Genomic DNA, 21,166 nt, shown 5'->3' on the forward strand with positions numbered 1-21,166 from the left:
AACCTTTGTATGTTATTTATTTAAAAACACTATAGATATTCATATATACACAGAGCAGGATGTGACTGCAAAGACGTCAGACCTTAAGATTCTGGCATACAAATTGTATATTAAAAAATCAAACATGTAAGACTTACATTATTCGCCTAAAGTTTCCGATTAAAAAACGCGACATATTATTATTATCTTTTTTTATACGTTTTTTTTCAATAATATAAATAATTTAACAAAAAAATAATCATATAAAATGTCACTGGTTTATAACCATTTTCATGTTAAATTTCAAATTAGCCGGCCACACACGGGCGGATTTGTCCGGGCTTGGCCACAGACGCAAAATGTACGAGCTCGGATCTGTCTGACTGAGCTCGGTAGATATTGTAGAAGAAAAGTTAAATTTATATAGTGTTTAAAGTGAATTCTAAATTTAAATGACAATTATTAATAATAATAATATATAGTACATACGTATATATTATATATACCTTGATCTACTCATACTTTTTCAATAATGATAATAACTTTAATTTTAGTATAATTAAAATTATATTTTTTATTATGTATTAATGTATGTAATATTTACATATCTAGAGTCTCTAAGTGCATCTTAAATTTATATTATTTTTTCTATTGTAATAAAAATGGGTCATAAAATAATAAAATTTTGAAAAAATTTAGACGTTGACTTTGGCGCAAATTAATAAAGGCCCGGGTCATAAAATTATTTAAGGGACAAATTTTAACAAAAATCACTGTAAACGGTCGTTGACGCGAGCGCGATCTCTGCTCAGATCTGCTTGTCCGTGTCCGATCCGTTCGTTTTGAGCACGGACAACGGACAGACAACAGACGGATCTGTCCGAGCGTTTTAACTCCACACACTGGCGGATTTGTCCGTCGGACATCCGTTTCGGACAAATCCGGCGGGCAGATCCGCCCGTGTGTAACCGGCTAATAGCTACGATTTGATAAAAAAATAATATAAAATAAATGGTTTGTGATTAAAATTAAAGGGAAAAAATTAAAAACCTTTTTAAAATTTAAGCGGAAAAAAAACTATATGAAAAATAGACGGAGAACTGAAAATATTAACATGTTGCCTTTGGCAGTTTGTGCTTGTATTTAAATTTAAGGTTGTTTTTACCGATACATGAGATTAGTGTGTAGGTGTGGTTTCGCGAGATAATTTTATAACATTTTCTTTGATATTTATTATAAAATTTATAAAACATTAAGCGCTTATCAAAGATTTTTTACTTAAATGATTATATCAATGACAAAGGATGGTCGTCTATTACGTTTTTTATCTAAAAGAAACTGTTTTCCGCTTATTATTTACGACATAGTTTAATCTCGTTTCTTTTCGTACAGAATAAAATAAATCACAAAAAAAATTGTACTTGCTAAGGCTTATATTTGTGACGGATATTTTAGCTGTCCTTAGTGAGCTCTACATTAAAGAAAAAGGTAATTTTCTTCGAAGTATACATTTTTCAAGCGTATTTGATTTTATGTATGCTTAATTGACAGAGCATCTAAATAGGCTATGGAAGCGCCGCCTCCATTACGTTTATTTTTAAATTAATATTACCATAAATATTTTGTTTTAACTAATATTGTAACCCCCAAAAAACGCGTGCTAGCATATTGCATAACAATAGTTCCATTTTTAAAATTATATTTTTGTAGTCCAAATTATATGGCACTAATATTAAACAATTTAAGCAAATATGCTTAACATGCTTTAATTTTTTGTATTGTCTAGATTTTAAATAGCAGTTTTTAGTATACAAATTGAAATAGTTCTAGTTTTTTCTACAACGATTAAAATAAATAAAACTCTTGTCCAAAAAAATTAAAATTTATCCTACTGTCGAAAAGATGTATAACGTTGATAACTACATAATTTGACCTATTTCTTATATTTTGAAACATATAATATACATGTATATTATATATCATTTTTAACATGCTCCATAAAATTCCTTTAGGATAATCTCACGATTACGTTTATTATTTAGAGGTTTTTATTAATGGCTTTACGGATTAACTAGGATAACCTAATTTATAAATATATACAGGTTTATTGACAATAAAGATAATTCGACTATACCTTCGTATTATAAATTATATTATAAAAACAAACCGTTAAACGTATATTTGAAAATTTGTTTTTGTTATTATTGTTACATAATTTTTATTCGTTTTCTTATCTTAAACCCTAATTTTAGATGATCTTTCAGATACATCAGTGACGATAAATGTTCAAAGATGATTGTGAAAGATAAAAACAATATACTATGAGCATATATCTATGTTTATACGTTTTTTTATAAGTCACTCGCGATAAATCCTGTATAACACATACAATTAATATTTTATTAAAAGTTACTGCAATTGAATAAAATTAAAATCCTATTTTGAAAGTCATTTTACAACTTTGATTTAGCATATCAGATTTTTAAAATTGTAAGATATTTGGATAGAATGAGAACCATTGAATAATATGTAATTTAATAACTGATAATAATTTTTTATACACTAGTAAAGGAACAGTTAAAATAATCTATCTAATTTAATGATAATAATTTATTACATTCAATATATACTTCACTTTAATGATTAAGTGAAGTATATATTGAAGTATATAGTTAATAGTTTAATTTAATATTTTTTGGAAATTAAATTGAAACTTTTTTTCATAATAAAATGGACATTTACTTTAATTTGACTGATTGGTTCGATTTATTTGCCTAAAATATATTTAAACTCATTGAAAGTTAAAATAGTACAGTTGAACTAGAAATATGTTGAGCCAGAATGATATATGCAAATGGTACGTCGCTACTATTCACCGTTTGGGAAGAATTCTTGAAACATATTTATTACTAATATTTTTTAGTATAAATCCAATTATAAAAACATGTTTAAAACTATTTTTTTGCCATATAGATTTTTTTTTAGATTAAATTAAGACCATCGTGGCCTAACAGGTTACCTCAATGCGCCACGATGGTCAAAAACAAATTTTAAATTTATAAAAAAAAACGTAAATATACATAAATAGAACAATACTTAAAAATAATAAACATGACAAAAAAATATAAAATATCAAAATGAAATGATACAAACTGGATCAGCTCCTCGTAGCTAACATTAAACAGGTCAATATGTAATGCCAGCGTATTAAGGAGCCGGATGGCCACAGCTATAGGCGAGTCGGCAAGTGCGCACGTCCTAGCCCTAACGGCCATCAAAAGAGGACGCGATCGTGATTCTCTAAAATGTTCCGAAACCCAAAACTGGAATTCCTCGAGAATAGCTGGATTGTCGACAGCACCTTTTAGTAATTTGAAAAAATGCTTAGCGACATACAACTTTCTGCGAGAACTCAGCGAATCGTATCCGAACGCTCCTAAAAGAAAGGCGCTGGGATATATGTACGGATAATAACCAAATGTTCTTTTGTAAAGGTATCTTAAATACCTTTTTTGAAATTTTTCCACTAAAAGGGAATATTTAGCTATTCGAGGATTCCAAATTATAGATCCAAATTATAGATATATATTTAATTAACTAACTTTCAAGAACACATCCATTTTTCATCATTAAAATGGGGAAAACCATATTTTTTTATTCACTTACTTCTATAAACTACATTAAATTCCATACATATTAGTTTTAAGTCACGAAATTGATAAAATATTTTACATTTTTAAATATGGGGAAAATTAAATTTTTTTTTAATCATCTATCATCTCGATTGAATTGTATTTATTTATATAGAAAAAATACTAAGCAACAATGAAAAATATGTAAAAATTGGTCAAGTCGTGTCTCAAAATAATTGCGGACATACAGACACATTTTTTTATACGAAGGATATTGAAGTGATTTTTAAAATCTAATCTTTATTTTTTTACAAACAATACAAGGTTAGTAAAAATATAAATGATTTTTTTCGTTAGAGTTCGTGTGACGTGACAATATTTATTAAGTCACTGTTTAAGTCACTTTAAAAAAAGGACGTGGTTAAAATAACCGTATAAATTTCATATTCTGCTGGGTGAGGTTTATTCTTTGCAAAAATAAAAATGGCAAATTCAGCAAATTGGTGATGTGAATCTGAAGCAAGGAAGTGACGTTTATGAAATAGAAATTAGTGAAAAACCATCCGTAAGTACTGATGAGCTTATTTAAAAAATAATGATGAGATTTTTAATGCTTTATATTAAAAATGGCAAATATAACAATTAAAAAAAAATCAAAAGCCAAACTTTTATTCTGTTCAATTTAAGAAACAGGCTTATTAATTGCACTGAGATGAATTAGCTCAGAGATTAATATAAATATGCTCTTTACCAATTAAAAAATATATCACTTGCCTTATATCAAGCTACAGGAGATACAGGAATTCATCATCATTACTGGCCAGACATCTCAAGATTAGGTCTTCGTCTCTTTATAAGCTTCTTCGGGACGCCAAATTTCTCTATGGCTGCATATAATCTACTTGTATTTTTCGAGTCATATTCAGCTCTAAAATAAATAAATAAATGGTGCATTTCAATATTAAATTTCCTGGGCTTTTATAAAATTTATCGAATTGGGAAAAGTTGGTCTATTCCGTTTATAAATTTGGTATTTACCTCATTATTTTTTCTTTATTAGGTTGTATTTTCTTTATTAGATAATATTTTATATGTTGTACTTCTGTAATGAGTCACCCTTGTTATGTATTTGACATATAATTTATGTATTTCATTCAGAGGTTATGTTTGCATATTTCCGAATATTTTTAATAATTTTGTGTATGTGTTGCAAAAAATAATCCTCTTTTTTTAACATCTCTCCAGAATGTTTGTCTTTACCTGGTGACATATTATTTTTAAGCAGCTCTCTCTTTAAATCGTTTAATAGATCATCATGGGTTTACAGTTATGATGGCTCCTTCTTTATCCATGCACATGGTTTAAATTCTTTTCCAAGTTGGTTAACTTTACGGTGAAAAATCTACTGTTATTGCTCTCTTTGATGAGCTGTTCAATCTCGTCCAGCGTGTGTTTCTCACTTTGTCGTTTTTTTCTCTAAGTAGGTTCTGTTTTTCTCTCTGCGCAGTAATTTGTCGATTTTAACAGATGATCTTGTACGATTGCTGCTTTTTTATATAATATAATACATTTTCTGCTGCTGATGTAACAACTGTTTTACGGTTGTATGCTTCAGATTATTCTTGTTTAGTTACTATTGTTTTCGTAGCTATGGAAGCCCTCTTTTATTTTTTGTTTATACTGCGTTGCCACGTCTTCATTTGTTTTAGTGAAAAATGAGATATCTAATATAAATTAATAGAGGTCCATAATGTTCTTAAAATTGTATATTCATATATGCATCATAGTGCAAATTCATATAATCGATATTAATTTCTGCAAGTGAGACACTTTCTCCGAATTTACGCATTCGGCTCGTTCCACTTTTACCGTTAATTACGGTCACTCGATACGCGGAACGACCGCGATATTTTAGAAAAAAACATCTCTAAACAAAGTGAGAATATAATCCTGTATATATTTTATAAAAAGGTTTGATATCTCTGAGTGTATATATCGGTTAAATGAAAATGGCCTTTGGTACGTTTAATGCGCCATTTTCTCGGGACACCGAGGAAGTGTAGATTTTTCGACAAGGTCCTGTAAGATAATCTTATGCTTATACATTAAAAACACGTTATGACTCGGTATTGTATTATATATTTTTTCGTTTTGCAGGTTTTGGTTGTAATCGTGAATTTATCCGGATTATTTGTGCAAGCTGTATTTTCTACAAGATCAAGCGACATACTTAAAAACGTAAGTAAATTATTTATAATATATTCATAAAAATATGTAGTGTCATTCTATGTTGCATTTTAATATGAATACAATTAAGTAGAATCGCAATTTTCTTATTAATGGGTACATAAGATATTAGGTGATATTAAAAGTATTAGTTTGATAAATAATGTTCATATTTAAATTATTTAGCTATCAAAAGGTTATGTGATTAATCAACGATGGTAGATATTTTAGTTGACAGTCAACTGTAGTGGTTGATTAGAGTCCAAGGCAGATAGAATATATAATACAGTAATATACAATAGTTTCAATAATATCAAACTCAACTAGTTTATAACTTTCTCACTTTTAGTGTGATACATTTTTTTCTTAATTGCCTTTAAAATTTTTTTTTCAATATTTTAAGCAATGTGGAAGCCATCTTATGTTTTCAATTTCTTGAAAAATATAAATTCGCGATTTTTACGAAAATTCTCTAGATATTTTATTAAATGAAAAAATATATATATTATGTAATTATATTATTACAGTATTTTATTGTATAAATTATCAAGCAATACTTTTTTGCCAATAATTAAACATGTTTATTTTTATTTTAATTAATTCGAATATAGGAGAACTTGAAATATATTACAATATTTATCATTAATATTAGTGGGTACATTATCACACATTATTTTTAAAAAGCACATTTAATCTGAAGTATTTACTATCCTTGTTTATTATCTATTTTTTTGGAAAATATTCAATGAAAAATACTATGTGAAAATCCCCCGTACATTTTTACAATCTGTCGATTCTCACATAGAGCGGTTTTTTCTTATCACACATAATTTATAAAAATCCCATATCATTTGAAGTGGAATCGGCTATCCTTGTTCTATTTTTTTTGGGAAATTTTTGTTGAAAAAAACTCTGTGGAAAGCCTCCATACATTTTTTCAATCTGACAATTCCTAAACAGTGCGGTTTTTTCTTATCACACATTATTTTTAAAATATTTTTAAAAAGCGCATCGTATGAAGTGGAATTAGCTGTCGTTGTTCTCTTTATGGGAAATTTTTAGTGAAAAAAAAAATAGAAAGCTCCCATACATTTTTGCAATCTATCGCAGAGCGGTTTTTTCCTATCTAAAAGTAGTTCTTAGATTACCAAACAAAGATAAGGTCGATTAGAGTAATTAAGAGTTGTTAAGCAATAATTTGCGCCAATGTTTTAATATGTAAATTTTTATTTCAATTAATCAAAATATAGGATAAAAATATAATATAAACATTGATCATTAATATGAGTGGGTACATTATCACACATTATTTTTAAAATAACTTTTTGAAAACCAAGTATCATCTGAAGTATAATCAGCAATCTTTGGTGTTGTTGTTTTTTTTTTGGGAAATATTCGGTGAAAAATACTCTGTGGAAAGCCCACATACAGTTTTACAATCTGTCAATTCCCACATAGAGCGGTTTTTTTCTTATCACACATATTTTATAAAAATCCCATATCATTTGAAATGGAATCGGCTATTCTTGTTCTATTTATTTGGGAATTTTTTGATAAGAAAAAACTCTGTGGAAAGCCTCCACACATTTTTGCAATCTGTCAATTCCCAAACAGAGCGGTTTTTTCTTATTGCACATTATTTTTAAAATATTTTTAAAAAGCGCATTGTATGAAGTGGAATTAGCTATCGTTTTTCTTTTTTTGGGAAATTTTTTTCATAGCGATTTTTTCGTATCATGTTACATTTGGAATATCTTAGTCTCTAAAAATATTATATTTTCAACTAATTAGGACCGGTAGCTTAGTTTAAATGAGCCTAGACAATATAATGAAAGGTGTTTTAGATAATTGATTATTAATATCAGTAATAATGTCACAATGACTCATCTAAAAGTTGCCAAAATTACATAATTGACTTGAAATTCCTAATACAATATACATATCAAAAATTATATTTTTTAAATATAGGTATTATATGAGATAATAGCCCAAATAAAAGTAGCCTAAACATGATTTTTTTTCGAGGGGTCTCAATTTAGATTCATTTATATTAGCAGTTTTTTAATACAAAATTCAATTATCGACTTATATTATGTAGTATTTTCATGTGAGCAAAAACTAGTTCTTTTCATGATATCAAAAACTAGTTTTCGTTTCAAAAATCCAGTTCGAGTCTAATTTGTTGTCGATCATAATAAATATATTTTTAATTATTGTAGCTGTATGTTTTGCATCGAAACTATTGGACTCTGATGTACTAGTGGACGTTATATGCATCGATTTAGAATAGGCGTTTGATAAAGTCAATCACGATTTATTCGTGAAAAAATGATCTGATTACGGATTTTCTGAAGGTCTCACAAAGTTATTTTTAAATTATTTATCTAGAAAAAAAACTTATGTTTTGAACGATTTAATAGCTCTACTGGAGTACCGCAAGAATCCAACTTAGGTCCATTACGGTTTCTATTGTTCATTAATGACATAGAAACGGCAATAAATCACTCAAATTTGTTATTATATGCTGACGACAAGAGAGTTAAATGTCAAATGTCAGCGGAATACTCCTACCATCTTGGTAGATATATTTTGGACAGGCCTTCCTTTACTATGGATCTTGGTGTGGCGTTTAATATACACTGGAAATTTAATCTACACTATGCAGACCGATAAAAATGCTCAGTTTTATCTTGAGAAATGCGCGCTACTTTAAGAATTCTATACTATTGCGCATTCTTTATGATGCCTTAATACGAAGCATATTTGTTTCGTTGTCAACCCACATAAGTTTGTATGTAATTAAAACTTTGTGGAAATTGCTGAAAAAAAGTAGAGTGGACAACCCTTTGGTGCTCGAGCAGCGTCATATGTGAAGCATAGTTATCTGTAGCGTCCTTTGTTCTTGCCTGTAAAGGCTAGGACCGGAGCTCTTGCCAACTCTTTGATATTCTCTTTTTGCACACACGGCGAGCTGGTTCAGTTCGTATAGGACAATGTATGTTTTAATTTTTTAATAATATATATGTTCATTGCTTTTATATTCAGGTTTCGATTGTCTTCGTTTTATTAAAAAAAAAATATATAAATAATTTATAAAATCCAGAAATTTTTATATACGTTATTTATTCCTTGTCGTTTGTAAACATACACCTGCTTTACACAAAAGACAATTTCATTTAATTCTTTCAGACGAAATTCACTTTTGAGTGAAATGGAAAGTATATTGGGATACGGTACAGTTAGAATGTAACAGAACATGTTAATGAGAAAATCACATACGTGAGGTTGGAACTGAGCTGATAATAAAATATTATTTGAGTCTAAAAATACATATTTGTAATCAATCTAATCTTTATTGTTGTATTATAACATAAAATATCAAGATTGAATTGATATTTTGTATTATAAAGATAGATAAAATAAAATTGTACATATGTTAATGTCGATTAGGAAATCTTACAATAATTGAGTGTTAAGAATCTTAAGAATCATGAACAAAATTTTGCGTATTACCTTGGATTTGTTCTAAACAGTTATTTATTTTACGCCGAAATTAGCAAGGTTATTGGCACACATGCTCGACAATAAGTAAAACGTGATAAAGTGCCCGTGGTTTTTTGGTCTAATCGCGATGTCATTGGACTCTATTGTTATTCTCTGGCCGTTCCAAAGATCAAATATACCATTAGTGGTCACCGTGTGTACGTCGGGTGCATTTCTAAAGCTTAGTTATAAAATTAGGAAATACGAAATGGCTATAAACGGCATCTGGTAAGGTCGCATAGAAAGTGAGAGTGGTTAGAATGCGACACGTTTGCGGCCGACTCATTATTCTAGTCATCCGTAATGTAGTTGTAATAATATTGTTCAACTATAAATACCTCAAAGATAAAAAATAGGTATTATAGCATATACATAATCGTTTGAAAAACATTAATTAAATGGCGCAGGATATGCGTGATGAAAACTGTTAAGGATGTGGCTATAATTTTCGACAATTGAAGACGTAAACAACAATGACTGGCAGGTGTGGATAACATGATAACACTTAAGTTTATCTAGTAATCATTTAAAAGGGCACATATGTATTCAATGTACTTTTTAACTTTCAATTTATGTAAGAATTTAAATGATTCAAGATTTCTTCTGAGAAATGCTTGACAAACTGAAAGGGTTTGGTCATCTTATTAAGCACAAGGAGAAAATTTGTAAAACGCATGATTATCGCGTTTGAGCATTTCGATGTAATGACGTGTTAAAAGTGACGTATCTTTATCGCGTATTGATAAATTAAATTTATTTATTATATAAATTAAATATATTGAATATTAAAAATGTCTATATGTAATAATTTAGAGTAAAAGCCAGCAAAAAATTTTGTAAAGACAAAATTAAAGTAAGCTTCAAAAATTAACTTAGCATCTATATGAAGCTATTATGAATTTTGGCATCAATTGCAAATTGTTTAAAATATTTTTCTCCTGTAATAAGCTTTACATTTATCAAACTTAGACTCAAAGTTTGTCTCTTTTTATAGTAAAAATTTATTGCAAATGATTATATGTTATTGCTGACCTGAAATTGTGATTTTATGTACTTCATTTTCGAAAATATTTTTTCACATGTATATAAATCCCCAAGCATATGATTTCAATTGATCATATTCGTCACATAAAATAAGTATTAAGGAATTTCTGTTAGTTTCTTTTCTTGGAATTTTCCTTATAGCATGTTATAAAATTGTAGATTAATCACTTCTAGTTGAAGATAAAGTAAAAGTCTCTCAATTTTAATGTCGATAGATTTTTAAAAATCGAAATAAATTCTGCACTTGCATCTAGATTGGAAAAGAATATGTTAAACCGCATTTTTTTGCGAATGGAGATTTCACTTATTTTTTAATTTTTGACATGGAACATTAATAAAGCAGCTTGACATTGATAGTAAATCAATTAATGCCAATAGTAGCACAACATGTCAAAGCACATATTGCTTTAGAGGCTTAAGACAACATAGCAATGGTTCCAAATTTTCAGTAAAAAACAATCAAATTATCATATAATTTATTGTTATTTTTTATTTAATAGTAGCTAATAACAAATTGTAGAGGAAAATGGTTATAAACCAGTAATATGTGTAGTATATATAACTAATATGTTAAATAATTTATATTAATAAAATAAACGTATTACAGTGAAATCTCAGTATAGCGAAGCTCACGGGAACAAAGAAAAAATTTCGTTATATTGTATGTAAGGGAGATGATATATTCTTATTATATTTTTTATTACAGCATATAGAAACCTCTTACAAGTTTGTGAGATCGTTTTTTGTCCATTTTAATGATACTGTAATGAACACAATAAAAGTGTTAAAAATGTTTTATAAAAAAAGTTTGAGGGTCGTCAAAACATATTGAATGTCGCTTGTGTACACATCAGGCACACATTCGGGGAAATATTGTTTCAAGTTGTAACGTTATTCTTAAATTCGGATCAAAATATATCGTTATACCGAGATCAGTCTTTGTTACAATGAAAACATTTTTATGAAAATTTTTTTGGGACAAATTGAAGATTCGTTATACTGGAATTTTGTTATTTCGGTATTCGTTACAAAGAGATTTATTTTTTTACCGATAGTAGTTGTCGAAATGTCTTCAGTAGAAAGTTTCATATATTAACTTTGCTTTTCAGTAGAGTTTAAGTTGAATCCCTATAAGAAATCCCATGATATTTACAGCATTTATTTTGTTATTTCGTTAAGAAAGTTTTAATTATTTAATTAATTTTTAAATATAAATATTTAATATATATTATAATTAATATTTAATTAATTTCCGAATTTGCCTAACCCATTTTGCACATATATTTAAAACCATATGATGTGACAAATTTAGTCGATTCACTTTAATCATAGTTACTTAGTTTTCTTAACTTTATTAAAAATATTTTCATCTGTAGTTACCCCATGTAACTTAAAACATAACATTGATTTCTAAAATAAACAGCAGCAACTAAAAAGTATATCTAAGGCCAGGAGTTCCTAGTGTCTTTTAAGAGGCGTCGCATATATACATATTATATAAGTATATAATTTCCATTTATAATTCAATGTGGTGCAAACCAATACATTACTTAGTAACTAGCTATTTGCATAAGCCTCTAAAAATTCTAATAAACTGGTACTATTATTACCTAACCCTTTAATTATACAAAATATTCACTATTTCGTGAAGTGCATTTATTATAAATTGACATAGCACGCTTTGAAAACCACTAATTTTCTTTGACTTTATCTGGCGGTTTCACTGAAAACCAATAAGTAGAGCCAAAGTATATTTTAGAATTATTTTTTTTGTAATTAAATTGGCTATTGATGTTACTCACAATGTGCTCAACACTTCTAGCAATTATATTCATTGAAACCCCGGAATCATACACGTTCAGTTAATATCATTATTTTATTAGTTAATAAATGAGCCTTATTTTCATGAAAAAAATCGTTTTAAGCTTTTAAATTTTTCTATAAGATACAAATATCGTATCAAGTGCTTAGTCTGGTATAAACGAAGTATACTGTACTATTTTATTACAGATAATAAACATAATGCTTTGTCATGTAATTCGATTACAAAATAATTTATACTTCTGCTTTAAAAGCAAGACATTCAAAGTCCACTAGTGCCTTCTTTTATGATTTTGACAATGACAAGAGAATATAATATTGCAATAAGAACATTTCGCATTTCACTTTCATCTAAATTCAGTTATAGCGCATACTTTGAAAATTCAAAGGGTTTGTAAATATAAATTCTATTCCCAGATGGCGAGCCGGATATGGCCCGCGGGCCGTTGTTTGCCGACCCTTGATCTAGAACTGCGTTAGTCTAAAATAAATATTTCCCGAAACCCTCCAAACCAAAGTAATGTAGAGTTCGCTAAGTTACAATTAAGCTACCGATATGTTACTGACAGTATCAATATTGTTTGTTAGGTTAGATTAAACTTGAATAGCTATTACGCAGTAAGTTATATGCATGCTTTATAATTAAAAAATAAAATACTTCCTATCCGGCATTGAATTGTTAGGATATGTATTAAGTTCTAATTTATAAAAATACTTTTCTTCCATAAGTTATCAAGATAACAATATTTTTTTGATGAAACGTATTTATAAAAATATCTGATTAAAATACTTCACGGTCAATTTTAATCTCCCGTTTGGCAGATTATCAATTTAGGTCGCATATAAAAATGTTATCCATCTCCCCGATACAACACAACAGCGGTGTCAATCTAAATTGATTTAGTGATCCTACAACGTGCATTTCACCATATGAAGATTAATCTGATCACAATCGATCCATAAAGCGACCTTCTCCTCTTCTCCAAATCCAGAAGAGAACGATGCACGAAGAGCGATGTGGCATTCGGCATTGTCCGGCCATTTGTCAATTTCAAAGCCCGAAAGACACGACAGGATATCGTCAATCGGGAACCAAGGCCGTACAAAAATGGCACGAGCTATTTTTGCACACATCTTTTAACTCTGCCATATCACATCGCACTCGATTTACACACATACTTCGCCGAATATCATAATAACGTATTTCATGAAAGTCGTTTCTTTTTTCATTTCTCGGAACCATCATCGATGATGATGAACGTGACGACCCATTATCTCATTCCATGGTCGTGTTTCACAAAAAAAAACATTGCTCATTTCAAAGCTAATCAAAGAAAAAATGTAGGTGTAATGATATTCTATTTTTCTGCTAATTTAAGAATATTTCTTTATACTATAATATTTATTTTTATTATCAATAATTAAAAATGTATACAAATAGTAAGAAAATCTTTTGGGTTATAAATATTATTTGACTTTCAAAAAGTTAAATAATATTTAACGTAGTTAGTAAGTAATCAAAGTCTAGTTTTTTAATGAGAATGTTGAGTTTGTGATTAATAAGCCGCAGAAGTTTGAGTTTAACTTTTTAAATTAAATTAGTGCTTCTAAAGTCAGTTCTCGAAGTTAATCGCTGGTTTATATGTATATAAATATTGAGAAATACTTGTTTCATGTATATGAATTTAAAAGAAATGATGTAGGTCTAATATAAATCATATCAACCAGCATGATAGATAAGAGGTTTAAATTAGTGATTAATACAGAAAAGATTTGTGTTCAAATCATATAAAGAAACTAGTATTTTTAAATTTCTATCTGGTCTGGTAGATCGGAATTAGTGATAATTATATATATATATATATATATTTAGTTATAATTCCGATCGATTATCACAGATTAGGTTGTTTTTATTTTTTATAATCTCACGCATGAATATCGTGATGAATAAAATAACATTGTAATGATGTATATTGATTGTTATTTGTAATATTAGTTCATAATTAATAAAATATGTTACTGATTCACATACTATAATTTTAGTATTGGTTGTTGATTGTATTAACGGTCATACTGCATAGAAAGATTTATTGTCGATTATATTTTAGAATATATTAAGTACTCTAACTAAGATTAAATATTGCCTAAAGGGAAAAATGTGTAGGTTTCAATTTTTAAGATTTCTTACTCTGGAGAAACAAATTAATATTTATTTTTAAGTAAAATTATTATTAAAATTACACAATTAAATTAATATGATATAGATTTTCGATTAAAATATTTTCGGTACTGTCATTTTAGCAAAGAATATTTAATTAAAAGTGTCCATTAAAAAATAATAGTTCTCAAAATTTTTGTCCTTTTTTGTTATATTACAGGCGGCCCTCGACTTTCGCACATAATTTGTTCCTGAAAATGTGTGCGAATGTTGAATGTACGAAAGTCGAGGGAAGTAAAAAAATTGAAATTGTGTGTATTTTAAAATATTTATTTATCAAGTAAATATAAGATGTTTAAGAGGCGTTTAAGAGACACGTTTAAGTGGGGTTTGCGGGTGTTTCCTTTGAAAAGTTATCAAGAGTTAACTGTTTTTTACTATTCTTTTTCTTTTCTTCATATAGTATTTTATAACATGCTATGTTTTTATTGATCGCCCTACGCACTTGAGATATGCGTTCTCCATTGGATCATAATCTTCCATAATATTAAAAAAATTGTCGAGGTGCGTGAAGGCTTCATTAATATTTCATTGTTAAAGAGTTTTCCAAAATAAACCTGTCTCATCTACATTAAATATTTGGCTAGAAGAATATTCTCCATCTTCAATAATTTTGGATAATTAGGAAATAAATTCTTTTGCAGCATCTTCATCCGCATCAGCCGATTCTCCAGTAAATTTAATATTATGAAAAGAATACCTCATTTTAAAATTGTAAAATCAACCGTTACTTGCTTGAAAAACCGTGTTAAAATCTTTTTTAATCTATCCTTCCAATCTTTGTGCAAACTAAGAGCTTATGTTTGAATAATTGAAATACTCAGAGGGACATCTTTTTGATGTTGGTCATCGATCCATGATGAAAAAGATTTTCCATTTCATCCATGTTTTTTTTTGCTGTGTTTTTTTGAAAACATATCTTTAAAGATTGTGGAAATATATCTTTATTTTCCACAATTTTGAAAGTATTCCTTAATTATATTTTTATTTTGCAAAATTGAACATATCGTAGACCTGTTTGTATCATAAGAACGTCCGATTGAAGCAAAAAATTCACCGCTATCAGAACGTCTAATAATTTCCATCTTTGTCTTGAATCGTGTAAAGTTTATGAGTCCTTGATTTATTTTTGTTCGTATCAACACAAGTTTTTCCGTTTCTCACTCGTGTTTATATATTTTTTTATTTTTTTTAAAAAAAAATTAAATTTAAAAAAATTGTTTTTTTTTTTGTAAATGTGCGAAATAGCGAATTGTGCGAAAGTCGAACGTCCGAAAGTCGAGGGCCGCCTGTATTATTTTATATATTTTTTTCAGATTAGTGTAAATTATTTTTAACTCTTATTTTTAAAAACAAATTGGTTATATTATATAATAAAAATTAAGATCTCGTAGTCAAAATTAACGCTATCACGAGATATTAGGTCTTCATTAATTTGAAAAAATTCTTTCCCAAATTCTCTCTCAAAAAATTCAGTATAGCAACAAAAAACCACTATAAATAATAATTTACCATAAAATTTATTTGCGAAATTTTAGTTCTTATTATATTATCAATTGGTTTGTAAAATGCTAAAAATGATTTACACTAATTCGAAAAAAATATAAAATAATTATATAATGGTAAAATTACAAAAAAGTACGAAAATTCCCTTAATGCTTCACTGCAAGTACATAAATTATATTTTGTACAATAAATGTGCTTATTTTTATTGGATTTTATAAAAAATTGCATCCTGTACTATAATTAAAAGTAATAATTGTAATGTAATATTATTTATTTTTAACTTTAATTAATTACTGAAACTTGAAAGTCAACTTTGAAATAATGAATATGTCATATTATATAACAATCAATCATTTTAATCATTTATTGATAAATTTATATCGATTTATCTGATCTTAAAATTAAAAATAACGTTATATAGTATTATTAATAAAATAGCATTTACAATAATTTATAGTTTTTTGAGTCTTTTCAAATGCATCTGTTAATTAGGGTACGATGTTACTATAAAAAACAATATATCTTGATCTTTATAAATCTACCGCTGTATGCCTAAGGCGATAACAGCGTATATAACAATATCTTAGATCTGTTTTTATTAATTGCAATATATTTTATATTACAATTTCAATTAGCTAACTTGTATAAATATACTATAAAGTAAAAGCTATACATTTTAATGAAATATATAATGCAATGGAGAAAGACGCGTGCTAATTAGACAATCTGACCTCAAAATATAGAGAAAAGATTTGCTATTATTTATTTTTATTGCTATCGATATGAAGTTAGTGCAATGTGCATAATAAAAAATCTCGTACGGATATTCCTCGTTTATTTACGACGCCGATAAATGATAATGCTTGATTTTTCCTCTATTTACGATTCGTTATATTATAAAAATAATCGCTGGTTTTACGATTTCCTCGCGAGATTAACGATCACGTAGTGGACGATATTGCGAATAAATCAAATTGTTAACCGGCGCCAGTAACGGTTAACCGTCAGACGATTCGGTTCAAGTTCGAGGCGCCTTCGGTCTTCTTATTTGTTCGATTCAGATTAAGGCGTCACCTCAAAGATAAACTGACACGGGAACAGGAAAAACGTTTCATAAAAATCCCAAAAGATATTTGGGGAATGCGTTATGTGGCGAAAAAGGAGCAATCGCTCTTAACCCGCGGGCATAATAACTTCCAGTGATGTAAGACAGGGTTGGCGAAAATCGGCACGCGAGTTTTTTTTTGTGATTGGAAAATGTCAGGGTTCGTGCTAGAGCTTCATGACTTGATGGATTGAATATTGTTAAGGTCAATCTATTATATCAATATAATTATACAGATGTCCTTTAAACTGTATTATAATAAATATAGAAAAAGTATCTGTTATTAATTTAAATTGAAGCTATATATATAATATTACCATATGTCGTAATTATTATGATTTGTTTGTAGAGGAAAACTTTCACTTGACTATCTTCTGATTTGCCGATTTTGGGTAATACAATTATAAATATAGGTAAGACGTTACGTATGTGAGCTATGGCAATCATTCGTTCATTCTGGTGTACCACAGGGATTTAATTTAGGTTCTCTACTTTTTCTTTTGTTAATCAACAACATAGATGCGACAATTAAGAATTTATATTATATACTGATGACTAGAAAGTATTTAGGAGTCTTCGCTGTTTTTACAAAAAGACAAGTAGTATATAGATTTAATATTAGAAATAGAGACAATTAAAGTACAGTTAGGTATAAGAAAACGAGTCCTACGACAATCTGCAAGAATAAAATTGTAGCGCTAAATGGAATAAAATAATTTATTTAGTGTAAAAATTAGCTATATTAGATAATTTTTAGTGTCTTTCCTAGTGTATATTTTTTAGGAGCGTTGTGATTCAATTCGTTTCATTTTTGAGATATAGCGTATTTTTAATGAAGTACGTTTTGAAATTGCTAAGGGGTGGTGTCGACAATCCGTCAATGCTCAGTGATTTTATTTTTAGCTGGTTTAAAGAGTCACAATCGCGTTCCGTAAAATATTAAAAATAAACGGTTCCCTTACATGAGCCATCCAGCATCTTCACGAGTTTGCCAAACACGGTAATGTTTTAGGAGCTTTGAGAAGTTGGTAAATATTATGCGGGATGGTGCTCATCTGTTTTAGGTGTGCACCATAATCGTTTTTACATAATATTTAATGGTATACTTGACTATTTTGTGTTAATTTCTATTAATAATGTGTTTGTTTAGATCTATATGTATGTTTAAAATCATTCATATTTTTTGTATAAAGATCATCATGACGCATTAGGTAAATCTATAAATTTATTATATTCAAATTTGTAATAAATAAATAGAACAAAAATCTTTCTTAAAAATGCAATCTTATTAAAAGACTAACTGATCTGCATCCACGTGATTGTTGTTATGATACTTGTAAGTAAATATACTAATTATATTTGTGACTATATAAATAATGTATCTAAATTGCTTGTTTATTTATATATATAAATAAATTTATTGTGTTAATATGGGTTTTTCCTGTACTAAAATTAAAATCTTTTACTTGCGTTTAAAATTACTCTTAAAATTGTCGAATTAATCAAATTTTATTAACAGCATTGTGTTTTTCACTAAACCTTGAGAGTTTTTATTTTGTGTTTCGGTAAGAGAAAATAATTTGTGACTGAAATTTTCGTAATAATTTGGGTTAGTGTTATATTTTCAGTTTTTATTTAATTTACAGTGGTCTTTCATTCTACACAAAATGTTATAAATAGTCATTTTTAAGTATTTTATTTTGCTAAAATATAAATGATATATGATACCTCTAAGAACCATAATTGCATCTTTACACAGTATCTAAATTGCTTATTTATATAGCGAAATAATAGTTATATAAAAACAGTAAAAATAATTTGTTAAGCTAATTCTTTTTATTAGAACTGAAAATTGTCGTTATTTTCCATCATACTAAAGGTTTTATATATTATATTTAAATATGTAAATTATATTTATAAAACGTATAAGAGCTTTTCCATCTATTCAAAGTAGACAGGGTAGTAGTATATAATGGAAATCGAGCGTTAAATGCTTAGATGTACATTTAGTATAAATTAAAGCTAGTCTAATTTATTCCTTATTATTAACTAATTTAATTAACACATTTGAAGCAAAACGTGTTTTACGAAACACAACCAAATTATTTTGTAATACTTTCTATTAAACTGTTATATACATTTACAAATACGACTGCATATTTAATGCAACTGACTTGCATCTATGTTATAAATAAAGTGAGCATTAAAATAATATTCAAAATATTATACATATGTATGTATATACTAAAAAAATAATGCAACTTTTTATTTCCTAAATTAAAAAAAGTAGTATTAAAATGATCTTTTGCAAAAGTAAGTGATTTTAAAATGATCTTATATAAATTGCGCAATTATCTTTGCAATAATTGAATTAGTTTATTTCATTGAATTTTATTGTATTGATTATTAAAATTTGCAAGTATAAAATGTCATTAATGATTACAATTACAATAATATAATTTATTAAGCAAACCTTGTTCTGATATAGTTCGTCAAGTATTTTTCATAGTAGGTCATTATATTGAATGGTTTTAATCATTTTAATTTTACGAAAAATGTAATAAATAATTATTATGTGGACCGAATCAATTTTGATTTTATCCCTTTTCATTGTAGTGTTGAAATTTTCCCACGTATTGTTTGTGTATAAAATAATATATGATATCAGTTAATCAAATTGCAGATTAAGAAAGTAAATATAACCTTGATTCTCAAGTAATAATTCGATAATAAAATTTAATTAAAATTTAATTTGCGATTTGCTCTTTAAGATTCTTATCAATCAAGGACATGAAAAATATTTTATAAATTATATATAAAGGCCATAAGTTATTATCGCAGTACTACCGGTTTTTTGCACCAATTTCTGCTCTAATACCGGTATTGAAAACCCAAGTATTAGCTGAATTTTTGCAGAAAGTTGTATGTCGCTAAGCATATTTTATGTTACTAAAAGGTGCTATTGACAATTTAACTATTCTGTAGGAATTTCAGTTTTAAGTTTCGGAATGTCTTCGAAAATCACGATCGCCTCCTCTTTTGTCCGGACTAGTCGACTCGCCGATGACTGTCGCCATCGAGGTTCTTAATACGCTATTTTTTGGGTATTGTAATAATACAATATATTATTTTTTACCATCGTGATGCATCGGCATAATGGCAAGATGGTCTTAATTTAATTAAAATAAAATAAATTAATGTTGTAATGACTTCAAAATACATGAAAAAATATAGAAATTGGCAATGTCTAGTTGTTCTATTTCTTAAAGCCCACATCTACGAATTTAACGTTTTTTAGTGATTAAGAATCACTGATCGTTTTATTAGATCTAATTTTGTTTTAAATCATGATGACTTGAAAATTTACAAGAAAATGCATTCGATTTCTGATTCCCTCGACCTACAGGAGGATCTCAACTCTATATGGAAATGGGCTTGCTATAACCAATTGCCTTTCAGTGTAAAGAAATGTCACACAATTTCATTTTCAAGGTCGTTAACGCCGGCAAAATATTCATACCATCTAGGCGGATATTTTCTGGAAAGGTTTTCTTCAACTAAGGATTTAGGAGTGACTTTCGAAGAACGTTGGAAATTTAGCCAGCACATTGCAGAGACTCATAGCAAATCCTTAAAAATGCTCGGTTTTATCTTGAGAAATGCGCGCTACTTCAGGAATACTTTAGTATTGCGCACTCTTTATGATACTCTAGTCCGCAGCATACTAGAAACTAGCTCCATCATTTGGATCCCAGGCGTAATGAATCAATGTAATGAATTGAAGCTGGAAAAAGTACAACGTAAATTTCTTCGATATTTATACTTGAAGGAATACGAGTATTATCCGTTCTTGTTTCCCAGTGATTTTATTTTGGGAGCCCTGGGATACGTTTCTTTGTCGACTCGCAGAAGTGTTTATGTAATTAAACACTTCTGGAAATTGCTCAAGGGCATCGTAGACAATCCTTCAGTGCTCGAGCAGCTTCAAATGTGGGCTCCTGAAGGTGGATATAGTTCTCGGTCGCGTCCACTATTCTTGCCTGTTAAGTGTAGAACTGGAGCACTTGCCAACTCTTCTCTGGCCAAGGCCAT

The 21,166-nt window shown here is 28.3% G+C and overlaps 2 protein-coding genes across 4 annotated transcripts in view; one reads left to right on the forward strand and one right to left on the reverse strand.

Annotated features, from left to right (window-relative positions):
• The window catches only part of LOC148230094 (DNA oxidative demethylase ALKBH2-like), a 171,934-nt gene that overhangs the window by 37,811 nt on the left and 112,957 nt on the right, over positions 1–21,166 (reverse strand). The gene's annotated exons all lie outside the window — the stretch shown is intronic.
• LOC148230096 (uncharacterized) overlaps positions 1–21,166 on the forward strand; it is a 114,298-nt gene that overhangs the window by 29,185 nt on the left and 63,947 nt on the right. For both annotated transcript variants that reach the window (XM_088196422.1, XM_088196423.1), the window contains exon 2: positions 5,769–5,849. The gene's annotated coding sequence lies outside the window, so the exon portion shown is untranslated. The remainder of the gene's footprint in view (positions 1–5,768; positions 5,850–21,166) is intronic.

Source organism: Plectrocnemia conspersa, unplaced genomic scaffold (genome assembly GCF_051122295.1).
Source record: "Plectrocnemia conspersa isolate PC_06_02 unplaced genomic scaffold, ASM5112229v1 ptg000011l, whole genome shotgun sequence".
Lineage (NCBI taxonomy): Eukaryota > Metazoa > Arthropoda > Insecta > Trichoptera > Polycentropodidae > Plectrocnemia > Plectrocnemia conspersa.